At 41.4% G+C, this 14,294-nt stretch overlaps 1 protein-coding gene across 1 annotated transcript in view; it reads left to right on the top strand.

Annotated features, from left to right (window-relative positions):
• The window catches only part of GRIK4 (glutamate ionotropic receptor kainate type subunit 4), a gene marked incomplete at its 3' end in the record, with an annotated part of 164,599 nt that overhangs the window by 42,458 nt on the left and 107,847 nt on the right, over window positions 1-14,294 (top strand). The gene's annotated exons all lie outside the window — the stretch shown is intronic.

Genomic DNA, 14,294 nt, shown 5'->3' on the forward strand with positions numbered 1-14,294 from the left:
CACACATATATATCTCATGATCATCTCAGCCTCCCAAAAAATTCTTTATTAGCAATTTGAATAATTTGCACAAATAATGAGCTGTCATAGTTGACTATATCCTGTGGATAAGCCTTGAGACAGGCCAAAGCAGGAATGAAAGAGTTAATTAGCAAGTTGCTTTCAAAAAGCCTTGACAAATACTTAACATATATATATATATGTTTGAGGGGCTGCCACAAAGAAGAGGAAGTCAACTTATTTTCCAAAGCACCAGAAGGTAAGGCAAGAAACAACGGGTGGAAACTAATCAAGTCGAGGAGCAAATTGGAACTAAGGAGAAATTTCCTAATGGTGAGGACAATTAACCAGTGGAATGACTTGGGCGCTCCATCACTGGAGGCTTCTAAAAAGAGATGGGACAGCCACTTGTCTGAAAATAGTATAGGGTCTCCTACTTGAACAGGGGGTTGGACTAGAAGACCTCCAAGATCCCTTCCAACTCTGTTATTCTGTTTGCAGAAAGTTATTCTTTTCTTCATTGGACAGTCTAGAAGGCTTTGCCCTGACATCAGCAGCCTGTGGATTTGTTTACTTATTTATCTGTTGGATTTAGAGACAGCCCATCTCCCTCACAGAGCAACTCTGGGCAGTTTGCAATTAAAAACACACAAACCTAAAAACCTCAGAAAAAGTTATATCTCAGGAAAAGTAGCCAATTCAAACAAGGAGAAAGGGCTGCTCCAGGTCTTGAGCACTAGGGGGGGTCATGGTTGTGTTGCTTGGGAATTCTGGAAATTGAACTCCAATACACTGGGAAGGCATCAGATGGAGTGAGGCAGCCGAACCACTTATCTGCATTAATTTTATGTGATTAAAAAAAATGAAAGTATGGCCTAGAGGTGAAGATGCTCGCCTCACACTCAGGAGGATGAGAGTTCGATTCTAGACAGCGACGGATGTTTTTCTATTTGGGCACAAAGAGAAAAATTCTGCTGTGAACTCCACGTAGGTGTCAGGAAGGGCAGCCAGCCAGTAAACGCTCAGCTCCATTCAGTTGTACCGACTCCACCCTGATAAAAGGGATTGTTGTGGTGGTGGTTGTTAGTTGCGAAGTCATGTCTGACCCCTCGTGACCCCATGGACAACGTTCCTCCAGGCCTTCCTGTCCTCTACCATCTTCTGAAGTCCATTTAAGCTCACACCTACTGCTTCAGTGACTCCATCCAACCACCTCATTCTCTGTCGTCCCCTTCTTCTCTTGCCCTCAATCTTTCCCAGCATTAGGCTCTTCTCCAGTGAGTCCTTCCTTCTCATTAGGTGGCCAAAGTATTTGAGTTTCAGCTTCAAAGGGATTACAGGGTTGTAAAAACATTTAAAAAATGAAAGTATACATTTCTCTCATCCAGTTATCTTCAATATATGTCTTTTATACACGTCATCATGTAGCCTAGGCATTTTTCGTAGAATCTTTTCCCCTAATTCCTTCCTGCAACGTGTATACCTATTCGTATGCAATCTTTGAGCCAAGCATTAAGCTTTGCAAAAATTTGGAGAAACGGGCAACACGAAGGATATCTGTGTTCAGATCTGTCTATTATCCTACAAATTGTAAATTGGATTGGTTTTTCAGACAGGAATCGGAGGAGAGGAACATTGGCCTCATCTTTCATCTATTAGAAGGATACTGTCACTCAGCAAAAGGTTGAGTGAAAAGACTTAACAAGAATCTCAATATAAAAGACAACATCTCGTGGACATTCTCCCCCCCCCCCCACCCAGAAACCTCATTTATAAAACCAGGCTTAGACTGAAATCATGTTATCTGCCTTTGGAGCAGCATGTGATGAAATTCTGAATGAACCTCAAGGCAATATTTTTCTATATTTTTATAGTTTACATATCTGTCTAGACATAGCAATTGCAGCCAGCAGTGAAGAACAGATGCTATTTGTTTTGTTTTTATTTTTTAAATGAGATAATAAAAGACCCTTCAGTTGCTGTTATTCACGCCATAGATTCAACTCCTTTATTGCTAGTGGACCAGGGTACATCACAAATAATGATTTTTGCTTGTGTGTTTGGAATCAACAAGTCTCGGCAACTTCGGCACAGAGTATCAGTTGTGAGGTGTTTTTCCTCTTTGTCTGTTGTCTGCAACTTGTTTGCCAAGTAATTAGGAAAACAAAAACCTTCCAAGCTGGCTGGTTCAGACATAATTGTCAGCTTCCATTTACTTAACTGTGGTTTGTTGAAAAAGTCAACATTGGCTGGGTTCACTCATTAAATCATAAACTGTGACTTAGAAACCACAATGGCTGAGTTCTTGCTAAGAGCCAGTTTGGTCTAGTAGTGGTTAAGGCACCAGGCTAGAAACCAGGACCGTGAATTCAGCTGGGTGACTTTGGGCCAATCATCAGGAGATGGTGAGTTCTAGTCCCACCTTAGCCACAAAAGCTGGTTGGGCAACTTTTGGCCAAATCAGGAGACGGTGAGTTCTAGCCCTGCCCTAACTATGAAACCTGGTTGGGTGACTTTGGGCCAATCACCAGGAGATGGTGAATTCTAGTCCCACTTCAGGCATGAAAGCCGGCTGGGGGACTTTGAGCCAATCACCAGGAAACAGCTCAAGAGACTTGGTCCTTGGAAACTCTGATTTAATTCAAGATGGTTGAAGTTACTTGCCAATGATTCTGGTTTTGTCAGATTTTTGCCAGGCAAGGAAGGCGACTAGGAGTGGATTTGGAATATTTGAAGCCATTATTAGGCCTAAGGGTGCATGCCAGGGTAACTCAGCTCCAAGGGAGAAGAGTAGCAAAATGCAAGCTTAGCTTTCAAGCAGTTGGGTGCTTATCTTTGTAGACCCAATCAAAGCCACTTTCTCCTTAGATGCAAGGCACAAGGGTTTCTCTATAATGGGCCAGGACGCCTTTAAAAGAAGATGGAGGGAGGGGTGTCCATCTACTCTTACAAACCACTGGGATCAAGATCTTTTCAAATAAGCAATATATATTCAGGGCTGTAATTAAATACATGCAGGAAATAAAATTGCCAGCATTATACTTGCCTGGGAGCAGATTATTTCTCTGCAAACAGCCAGAGGCACATGGATCAGTCAGATAACAGCCCTGGCCTTGGGGAATGAATTGCCAGGGGCATCAATATGCAAAATAAAGGTGAACAAGTTAAACAGTTATCACAAATGGGCATCTCCCCATATGGCAGTTCCATTTCCAAAGCATGCAATTGGAATCTTTGCATGAGACTAAAAGCTTTTCCAAGGTACAGGAAAGCCCTCAGTCTGCTTTTAACTACATGTCTTACTGTCTGTCTGTCTGTCTCTCTCTCTCTCTCTCTCTCTCATTCTGTGTGTGTGTTTATTTTCCCTTGAGAGGTGGGCTGGGCTGTGAGAGAATGACTGGCCTAAAGTCACCCAGCTGGCTTTCATTCCTACCGTGGAACTAGAACTCAGAGTTCTACTGGTGAGTGGCCCAGGGTCACCCAACTTGCTTTCATGCCTAAGACAGTGGGAGACTCACAGTCTCCCACTGATTGGTCCAAAGACTCCCAGCCAACTTTCATGCCTAAAGTGGGATTAGAATTCCTAGTCTCCTGATAATTGGCCCAAAGTCACCCAGCTTGCAAAGCTTTCCCCTCCCCCACACACACACTCCATTCATTGCATATATAATCCTACCTTTCTTCTGAGACCTCAAGTCATTTCATGGGGAGGGGGGGAACCTGTTGTCCTGCTACTTTTGTCTCCCTAGGAGGTAAATTGGACTGACAGAGAAAGAGAAGGCAAGACTCACCTGAGAATTCCAGAATCAAGCAGAGATGTCTCCTGTGGTCTCCTCTCTCTCATACCTTCCTCAAAACAGGACTTTCAATATCAGAATGCCTAAACTGGCTTGCTTCTGGTTCATTTCTGTCTCCTTTCCTGCAACTACCTCCCCCCCCACCCCCTTCTCTACTTCTATTTTTTTTCCCAGGAGATCCTGGCTCAACTGAGATAAATCAGTTCTTTATAAGTATCGCTCACTAATTCCTTGTTGGATTTTAATCTTGCTTTTTCTCACGGAGGGATGTACAAACCTGAACACTTCCTGATCAGATTTCAGAAGCTTCTGATCCATGGGGTCAGCTACCTGGTTGGACGTGGGGGGGAGAAGAAGCAGGGCTCCCCAAATCCCCAAAGCTCTGAGCCAGATTTTACCAACCCAGGTTCCTTGGTTTATCTAGTTCAGCAGGGTGATTTTCTATGTGGCAGAACAGATGTTTTAACCCCCGGTTCCTCCCAAGTTATGCAAATCATCGTGCATTGCAAGGAGCGGAGTTAAGTGGTTAATGCTTGTATATTATGCCCTATCATAATAGGTTTTCCTTGGGGTTCCATCAACTTAATGATTGTGGTCTGTCAACTGTGTTTTATGGCACAGATTTGTATGGGAATCCAGCCATCGTGTTTTATTCAACAAACTGCACTGGGAACAAACCATCATGTCATAGATAAATCCTCTCTTGTCATCCAAGGATGAGAAAGCAGTGGTTTGCATGCATGACAGAAAAAAAATGAGATATTTCTGGCTGCCAACCAAAAATGTCTAAATATCAGATGATCTTAAGCAGGGGTTTCCAACCTTGGCAACTTTAAGACTTGTGGACTTCAACTCCCAGAATTCCTCAGCTGGCTGGCTGAGGAATTCTGGGAGTTGAAGTTCACAAGCCTTAAAGTTGCCAAGGTTGGGGACCTCTGATCTTAAGGACAGCTGTAGTGATAGTCCAGGAAGGGTGTTGCAGATAGTCCCCTAGTTCATTTAGTGACCATTCAAAGTTATAACGGCACTGAACAAAGTGAGTTATGACCATTTTTCACACTTACGACCGTTGTAGCATTCCCCAGGATCACATGATCAAAATTCAGATGCTTGGCAACTGACACATATTTGCGACGGTCGCTGTGTGTCCTCGGTTCATGTGATTCCCCCTTTGGCCACCTTCTGACAAGCAAAGTCAATGGGGAAACCAGATTCACTTAACAACTGTGTTACTAACGTAACAACTGCAGCGATCCACAAAAACAGCGGGAAGAAAGTTTGTGAAATGGGGCAAAACCCACTTAGCCACTGTCGCTTCGCATTACCATTGGCTATCTGGATCCTCAAAGCGAGATGCTACTTAGGGAATTTAAGCCGTGATAAATACATTTACCAATTGATTTTAGGCTGCAACAAATTGGGGGAAATTAGAGATTTGATTGAATTTTTACCATGAAGTTTGTTTGTCCTTACAACATGAGCAGCATGAAAAGACAAGTCCTGGGCGAGTCGTTTGACGGGGATTGTTCAACTTAATGTTTTAAAGTTGCCAAAGATCTGGTTTTTCCCTAATGAGTTGTAAACATTCAGTTTCAAGTTCAGAGTTTGGATCTGCACACTGAGTTGGAAGTGTTCAGTTTGAAAGGAAACAATTTTAAACTTGCCAGCTTTTCTGAACTGTTACGATTTTGGCAGATAATCAGATTTGCAAGCTTCTGAAATTGCTGAACACTGTCAAATATTGATATAGTTGCTAGCTGGCTCTCTGTTTATTTATTAACTGCGTTTTCCTCCTAACATTTGGCTCATTGGTACCTTCTGGGAATTTAGAAGCTTACAATGATTTGTTTTAGTAGATTATCAAATAGTTTTGCACGATACTGTAGGGAACCAAAAGTATCCTGAAATTCATTTTTTGAATACAATGCCTTCTTCTGAACTAAACATGTTTTTTGATTCTGGTCAAGCTATGCCAAAGAAAGCCGAGGAAGACACATTTTTTAATCAGTCTGGCCCGATGTTCTTGCAGCAATTCAGTTCCTTCATTAAATAATTTGTCAGCAACACCTGACAGTGTGGCTAAACATTTTGCATGCACGGGTGTCCTTGAGAGAGTGGCTCTTAGCAGAAACACTTTTGAAAGACTAAATCCTTGCCCTAGCAGAGTGGAATTATTCCCACCCATTTTCCCACCCTCTTTTCTGGTCGAGCAGTAGCAGAACAAGGGAATAAGCAGAAGGCAATATTCCAGAGCTGAAATCCAGAAGTTAGACGTACAGTTTATAGAAGATGAAGTTGGAACAAAGAGGTTGGTGAAGTCTTGGCAGACTGTGGCTTCTGTCATTGATTCAGCCCTTTTTAAGCAGCAGGAGAAAAGGAATGGATTGTAAATTGGTGATTAATTCATCTACTAACACCTAAGGTTGTAGAGAGTCCAGCTCCCTGGGGCCATCTATTCTAGAAATAGCGAGTGAGTGGAAGCCAACTTACACTTGGAATAGTTTTGCTCGGAAAAAGGAGAATATTTGTAGCTGAGGGTTGAAACGAGAGGGTCCTTGGTGCTCTCTAGGCTTGGCTGTTCTCTGGCAGAGGTTTCATTACCCAAACTAGGTAACATCATCAGTGCTAGCGTCAATCTAGTTTGAGTAATGAAACATCTGCAAGACGTCAACTAAGCTCAGAAAGCACCAAGGACCCCTCAGTTTTGCTCAGAGCATGGGAAGCTTAGCATCCTGATACGGCTGCAGAAATCGTGATGGGGAAGGGTGTCTTTTGTGGTTTCCAAATCTAACAGAAGCACAAAGGTGCTGATCCCACAGTAAGTTGGGATTAATCGTGATGACTTTAATGGGTTCTTCCAACGCAGCACTTGCATTTGCACAACATATGAGACTAAGCTAAAATAGAGTTGAATATATTTGTGGGTGGAGGGTTTTCAGTGTATTGAGGTAACCTGGTCATTATTTTAGTATGATGTGTGTTTCAGGCCGTATCCGATTAAGCCATAATCCAGTTTATTGGTTCCGCATTCCAGGAGGTATCTTGTAGAAAGGTCTTCAAGAATGATTGGGCAGCAAGGTGGGGGAGTTAAAGACCTGCAGTGACAGACTGAGAGAGTTTGATATCTTTAGTCTTGCAAAGAGAGAACCGAGGTTGGTCTAATAAGCCCCCTCTTCAGATAGCTAAAGAGGAGGAGGCCAGGACCTTCTCTGTCTCATCTTAGAGCGTAAAATATGAAATAATGGTCTTAGTTGCAGCAAGGCAGATTTTAATTGGATCTTCTGAACATTTCATAATGGCAAGAATAACATAACAGTTAGCCAGTTACCCAAGGAGATGGTGAGTTAGCCTTCTCGAGATGTGTTAGAGCAAGAAAGCTGAATAGTTACGGTACCTGGAAGGAATGGTTTAATTTGGACGCCAGCCCTGAGCAGGGAGTTGAACTGAATGGGGAAGGCAGAACCTTGCTAGCTCTTTGATTCCACATTTTTCAATTGCTAAATGCAAATCCTCAAAGACAGGCCCCGTAATCAGCGCAATCAGATCTCAGGGAAGGCATTTCACAAATGCAGGTGGGTTACAGGTCTGCATATAGGAATTAGCTTACATTAGCTTATATGATTAATTCAGTTCTTTCCCTACAAAAAGCAAGACGGGGGAAGACCCACTCAATTCATCTTTTTTTTTAAAAAAAGGGTCTCTCCCCCCCCCCTTCCGCAGCTTGTTAAATGCAGCACATATGAATTTGTTTCACTGTGTGCAGCTGCGTTCTGTTCTCTCTGTGTCTCTACAAGTCAGCAGCTTCAGATTTGGTCTTCTTCCAAAGAGTCATTGATGTGGACCTTATTTGAATCCGTTCAAACTGATTCTGTTTAGTACAGGATGTCAGTGAATCTGAAATGTACCAAAAGTATTATATAGTTTAATGTCCAGAATCTCCTACTGAGAAGTAACCACCTTCCTGACATCTAAGATGCTCAAGCAATTTCCTTCCTTCCTTTCTCCCTCCCACCCTCCCTCCCTCCCTCATTTCCATCTCCTTCCTCTCTTCCTTCTTTCCTTCCTTCCTTCCTTCCTTCCTTCCTTCCATTGCATTTGTCAGAAATGATACAGATGCAATCCATCTACCAAAAAAATCCACTTTATTTTACCTGATTTATTAAAGAAATGCCAAGCCTCTTGTAATTAATTACTTTCCTAGTAATTATTGGCTGTTCCCCCAAAGAGCCATTAATTAGAGTTTTCAAGGATGGCCTTTTATCCATGATGCACAATGTCAGGCTTGATGCCCATGAGCAAAATGTTGAAGGTCTGTATCAAATTTTTCTTGAAAGCCTTACTTTTCAGTCAAATATGGTTTCAAAAGTGGAAGAAGCACAGTTGCTTCCTAGGCTCCACACCTGATATTATAAGAAATTGGCAAATTTGTAGGACAATTATTTACTAAAACGCTTTGTAGCAATCAAGGATGTTGAAGGATACATGTCAGGATTGAATCACTGTATTGCCTTCTAGCCTCCATTGCTAATCAATTTGCCAACAAAAAGGGGGAGGGGTGGAAAGCGAAGGGAGGAAACGGGATGCTAAGAAGTCATTCATGAACCAGGAGAGCCTGCAAAACATCAAGGTCAATACTGCAGGTGCTCGATGAAGAAGTAGACTGTTCCCGTAACAAAAAGAAGTTTTACCTTTAAGAAGTGACTGGACAGTCACTTATCTGAGATGGTATAGGTTCTCCTGCTTGAGCGGGGGGCTGGACTAGAAGACCTCCAAGGTACCTTCCATCTTCTCTTCTCTTCTCTTCTCTTCTCTTCTCTTCTCTTCTCTTCTCTTCTCTTCTCTTCTCTTCTCTTCTCTTCTCTTCTATTCTATTCTATTCTATTCTATTCTATTCTATTCTATTCTATTCTATTCTATTCTATTCTATTCTATTCTATTCTATTCTATTCTATTCTTCTACCATTGGACAGTGTGAACACCTGAAGGGTAGGGACAAGGAAATCTATTGTTTAACTAAGCAAGCTTTTCCACTGGAAAAAACAAAGCTGGTTTAGCTTCTTCAGTTCCGAGATGGCATATCCAATAAAGTTTTACCTTTTGGGACTTAAATTGTCCTGAGCTTTCCTTTTTTGAGATTTGCCAGTTGGACCATTGACAATGCCATCCCTATAAGGCAGGGATGAAAATAGAGGGTGGTAGCTCATGGAAAGAAGCCTAATTTCATCAGATATGAGACTCATAAAGCTTCATATTCATCTGTGCCATCAAAGAAGCTCTTGAGTTCTATGGAATATCATTGTTCCAGCGATCTTGATCACAGGGAAGCAAGCAGCAAGAATAGACTCATCATTTGAATATTACAGTAGAAGGTATTGTTTCCAGACTACGACTCTTTTGCAAAATAGGAAGCCCTAAGGTGTTTCCTCTTGATCTCAAGACCTTCAACCAGAGACCTGAGTTCTGCATCAGGGGCCAGTTTGCCAACCGCATGAAAGAATTTTCACATTTGTAAATGATGGGTGAATAGGAATCAAGACGACCAATGTCACAATAGTGTAATTTTTCAGCGAGGGAGCTCTTTATCTCTCTGCTGTTCTCTAGAAATAAGTGGATCAAAAGGAGTGACATCCTCTCTCGTGTGAGGGGCCTTTCAGCCACAATGCTGCTTAATTTTGCTATCTTTGTTCTGGTTGCAGTGAAACAACTCAAGAAAAAGAGAAAGTGAATAGAATTGAGAAGTGTTTCCAGATATTATCCAGATAAGAACTTAAGTAATGGGTGTATGCAATAATTGCGACTCCTTCATAATTTAATGAAAAGCTTTGAACTCCAAGCCTTGGTAAGCCGCTTGTTGTCCACTTAATTACGATGTTCCCAATTAGTTATACATTCATAACTAAACAACCGGGAGATGCTATTTTTGGATCATATTTATATAGATTGTGCTGCAGGATACTTCAAAGATATTAGAGGGTATTGTTTGTTGTTGTTCTAACCAAATAAATATTCCATCTTCCAGTCATTGTTTCATTGCAAAGGAGCCCGTGTGACATTGAATCAGGTGTCTGCACCTTAAGATCCCAGGATAGCATAGGTGCCCCAAAGGAATTTAAGAAATTGCATCTGACTTTTAATACGACGGAGGGGGAAATTGTACAAGCAATATTCTTGCTAAGTCAATAGAATTAATTTTAATTAGATATAAATGTCAATTCAATTGCATCCCTATTAATTAAATTGGCTTGGACCCCCTCGTATCTTTGTCTTGAGTCAACCTAATTTGGGCAGGTTTCTTCCTGGCATGCCATGTGAAGGGCAAGTGAAGCTCTCGGCTTGAGAAAAGATTTGCCTTTGAGCATTCAAGACTGAGGTCGGAACTGAGGAAGCCACTATGGCATCGTGTCTATGGAGATTCTCAGTCATCCAGGTCCTGGTTAAACCAAAGGTGCCTTTTTTTTCCAGGAGGCAACTGGACTTTCTTGTTTTCCCTTTGAAGACGTTTCGCTTCTCATCCAAGAAGCTTCTTCAGCTCTGACTGGATGGTGGGGAATGGGAGGATTTATACTCCTTGCTGACAGCTGGTCATTTGCCTTCTTTTAGAGAGTCATCATCTTTTTGAATCCTTGGTGTTTTCTGAACTTGGTTGTTTGCTTCCAGACATTTCATTGCCCAACTAGGTAACATTATCAGTGCTAGTGAGCACGGAACAGTAAACTCTGCACTCCTTTGCACTGAGGATGTAACCTAGTTTAGAGAAGCAACTAGAACTAAGGAGAAATTTCCTGACAGTTAGAACAACTAACCAGTGGAACAACCTGCCTCCAGAAGCTGTGAATGCTCCAACACTGGAAGTTTTTAAGAAGAGACTGGACAATCATTTGTCTGAAATGGCATAGGTCAGGATTTCCTTTCTGAACAGGAGGTTGGACTAGAAGACCTCCAAGGTCCCTTCCAACTCTTTTATTCTGTTAGTTTGGTGCTGTATCATCTTCAGGCAGACATGAAACTCAAAAAGCACCAAGGACTTCACAGTTGAACCCTGAGCTACAGATAAATTCTCTTCTAGAGGAGGGTCCTTATCAAGTGTAGGGAGAGATTTAATGGTCCTGGCTGCCTCTTTATTCTGCTAATAAGTGCCAAAGTGGATACACTGACCTTATGGATATTGTTTAATTAAGCTTATCACTACAGTCCCAATCTGGCTCCCCAATGGATAATTGTAACTAATTCAATATCCTCTCTTAAGGATCCTCACAATAAATGCCAGAGGCTGTAATTCACTGCCAAGAATCTCCCCTCCATCTCTGCTATATGAAACAAGGATGTCCTGGAAGGCAGAAGAAGGACCATTGGACTCTCTTCTATTCTGACCATCAGAGTTTCCATACTTTCTTGAATGTAACCAGGTTACATCTGCCTCTCTGCTCTTTACCGGCCCACATTTAATTGGCACACTTCCCTTTCGACTTGTTTTCTGAGACTTTGAATTCTGCTGCTCTTATTATCTGAAGGAGAAGACGAGGCAACGCCTGGGGACAGAGTCTAACAGAAAGCAGAGTTGGAAGGGACCTTGGAGGTCTTCTAGTCCAACCCCGTGCTGAGGCAGGAAGCCCTATACCATTTCAGACAAATGGTTGTCCATTCTGTTCTTAAAAACCTCCACTGTTGGAGCATCCACAACTTCTGGAGGCAGGTTGTTCCACTGGTTAATTGTTTTAACAGTCAGGAAATTTCTCCTTAGTTCTAGGTTGCTTCTCTCCTTGATGGGTTTCCATCCGTTGCTTCTTGTCCTGCCTTCGGGCGCTTTGGAGAATAGCTTGGTTCTTCTTTTGGGCAACCCCTGAGATACTGGGAGACTGCTATCATGACAGCGCTAGTCCTTTTTGTTGTTGTTGTTGTTAGTTGCGAAATTGTGTCTGACCCATCGCGACCCCATGGACAATGTTCCTCCAGTCCTTCCTGTCTTCTACCATCTTCTGGAGTCCATTTAAGCTCATTTGCTGGACTAGACATACCCAATCCCTGCAACCATTATTTGCACGTTTTAGCCTCCAGTCCCCTGATCATCTTTGTTGCTCTTTTCTGCACTCCTTCCAGAATATCAACATCTTTTTTATATCAGGGCGACCAAAACAGGATGCAGTATTCCAAGTGTATCCTTACCAAGGCATAATAAAGTGGTATTAACACTTCGTGTGATCTTGATTCTATCCCTCTGTTACTGCAGCAAATGAAAATATTCATCAATCAATCAATCAATCAGTCTAGGACTTCATGCATTAGATGTTTGGGGTGGAGGTTTAAATAAATCTTAAGAGCCTTTAAAATATTTTTCTGTCAGATTTCTAGGGTTTGCATGCTAAGAAATCTGAGGTGTGCCTGACTCCTATGACTTGGTTTTGTTATTTAAAGTCATTGCATGTGTTGACATAATTTGGGAGGAAAAAATAGAGCAGTCAAAGATGTACATTTGATATTGAATGACACTCTCAAATTGCTGTAAGAAATTTGATGTTTGATGAAAAACAATCAGTTTCTATTGAGCCCGGGGGTCCAGGAAAGAAAGTTATTTTACATAGATAAAAGAAAAGTTAAACAGTTAATTCAAGAAATGTGTTCCCATTGATTTTTGAAATGTCACTATGCTGTAAAAATGAGAAATTGGAGCAAGATATTTTTATATGGATTAGATGTGATAATAAATTGAAGACTCAGTTAGATCTTTATTAATATTCTATAGATCTTTTTTTTCATTCATGCAGCTTTAGTTCACTTCAGCTATTCTGGTTAATTTCCTTTCTGACTGTATAATCACTGCATTATTATTATTATCCTCTACTGTTTATGTTGGAGAAAGAAAAAATGTACAGGTTTGTGCCTTTGACAAACAAAATGAAATCAATTAGCTGTTAAACATCTTCTATCTGGCACCTGTTAATGCTTTCTGACTCATTCCAGACTCTGCTTCCTTTTAACATTTGATAAACTTGGCATTGCTATCCTGAAAATCCAGCCGTCTCAGGCTCCGGCATAGCCATTAATTAATTAATTAATTAATTAATTATGCCACCCATCTCCCCATCAAGCAGCTGCGTTTTGCATGCATACAATAATCTACTAGTTGATTCTGAAAAAAGAAAGAAGTTACATCTATATCTGCACGGAGAAAATAGAAGGGTTCCTCTCCCTCTTGTGCCCCGCAATAACAGTCTTCAACTGTGTGTTTGTGTGTGTGTGTGTGTGTGTGTGTGCTTGCTTAAACTTGCACCAGATTCAAAAAATGCAAGGAGAAAAAGAATCCTTCTCTTTGCCTGTTCTGGTCTTCTCCATCTTCCTTTTTTCTCTTTAATTTGGGAAAGGAATGGGGAAAGAGGAGAGGAGAGGGAGAGGAGAGGTGAGGAAAAATAGAAGGAAGGGTAAGGGAGAGGGAGAGGAAAAATTGAAGAGAAGAGAAAGGGAGAGAAGAAGAGAAATAGAAGGGAGGAGAGGAAAAATGGAAAGGGAAAGGGAAAGGGAAAGGAAAGAGGATGAAAGGAAAGGAAAAGAAAGGAAAGAGGATGAAAGGAAAGGAAAAGAAAGGAAAGGAAAGGAAAGAGGATGAAAGGAAAGGAAAGGAAAGGAAAGGAAAGGAAAGGAAAGGAAAGGAAAGGAAAGGAAAGAGGATGAAAGGAAAGGAAAAGAAAGGAAAGAGGATGAAAGGAAAGGAAAAGAAAGGAAAGAGGATGAAAGGAAAGGAAAAGAAAGGAAAGGAAAGGAAAGAGGATGAAAGGAAAGGAAAGGAAAGGAAAGGAAAGAGGATGAAAGGAAAGGAAAAGAAAGGAAAGAGGATGAAAGGAAAGGAAAGGAAAGGAAAGGAAAGGAAAGGAAAGGAAAGGAAAGGAAAGGAAAGGAAAGGAAATAACCCACGGGCTTTTCAGGGATCTAATACTGGGGGAAAGACTCAGAATTCCTCCTTGAAGAAGTGGGGGGGGGGAGACTTCTGCTTATTTGGCATGGGTGATTTTTCTATTACCCTCCAAATCTCCCTGAAAATAATAACCAATAATAAATAATCAGGGGCAAATTGCTTTGCCCACTTTTGAAGCATGATGCTCAACCCCCAGCAAGTCAATTATACATTCTCAATAAAGACGAAAGAATATGTTCCATCTTTTAGCTTGCTTATCACGCTAGTTGATACAAATGGCTTGATGTTTTTCTTTTATCTGCTAGCAGTTTACTGCAAAAAAATAAAAATAAAATCCGACGACATTCAAAGTACTTTTGTTATGGAGACGGTGCAAGGAAGTTCTCCATTTCAGGACGATGGGATGGGGGGTGGGGGGGTGGGGAAAAGGCTGGTGTCATAGGATGCTCTAACATTCAAGGGCATAGGAAAAAGCAGGCATGTAATTATGTGATTTAATTAAATGATTAAGATTGAAGTGAAATCATTCTTAAGAAGCAAGACTGAGGTTGTTTACTTTGGGAAGAAGGCAGAAGAGAAATGGAAAGGAG

The sequence above is a fragment of the Vipera berus genome (assembly GCF_964194415.1).
Source record: "Vipera berus genome assembly, chromosome: 8".
In the NCBI taxonomy this organism is placed as follows: Eukaryota; Metazoa; Chordata; class Lepidosauria; order Squamata; family Viperidae; genus Vipera; species Vipera berus.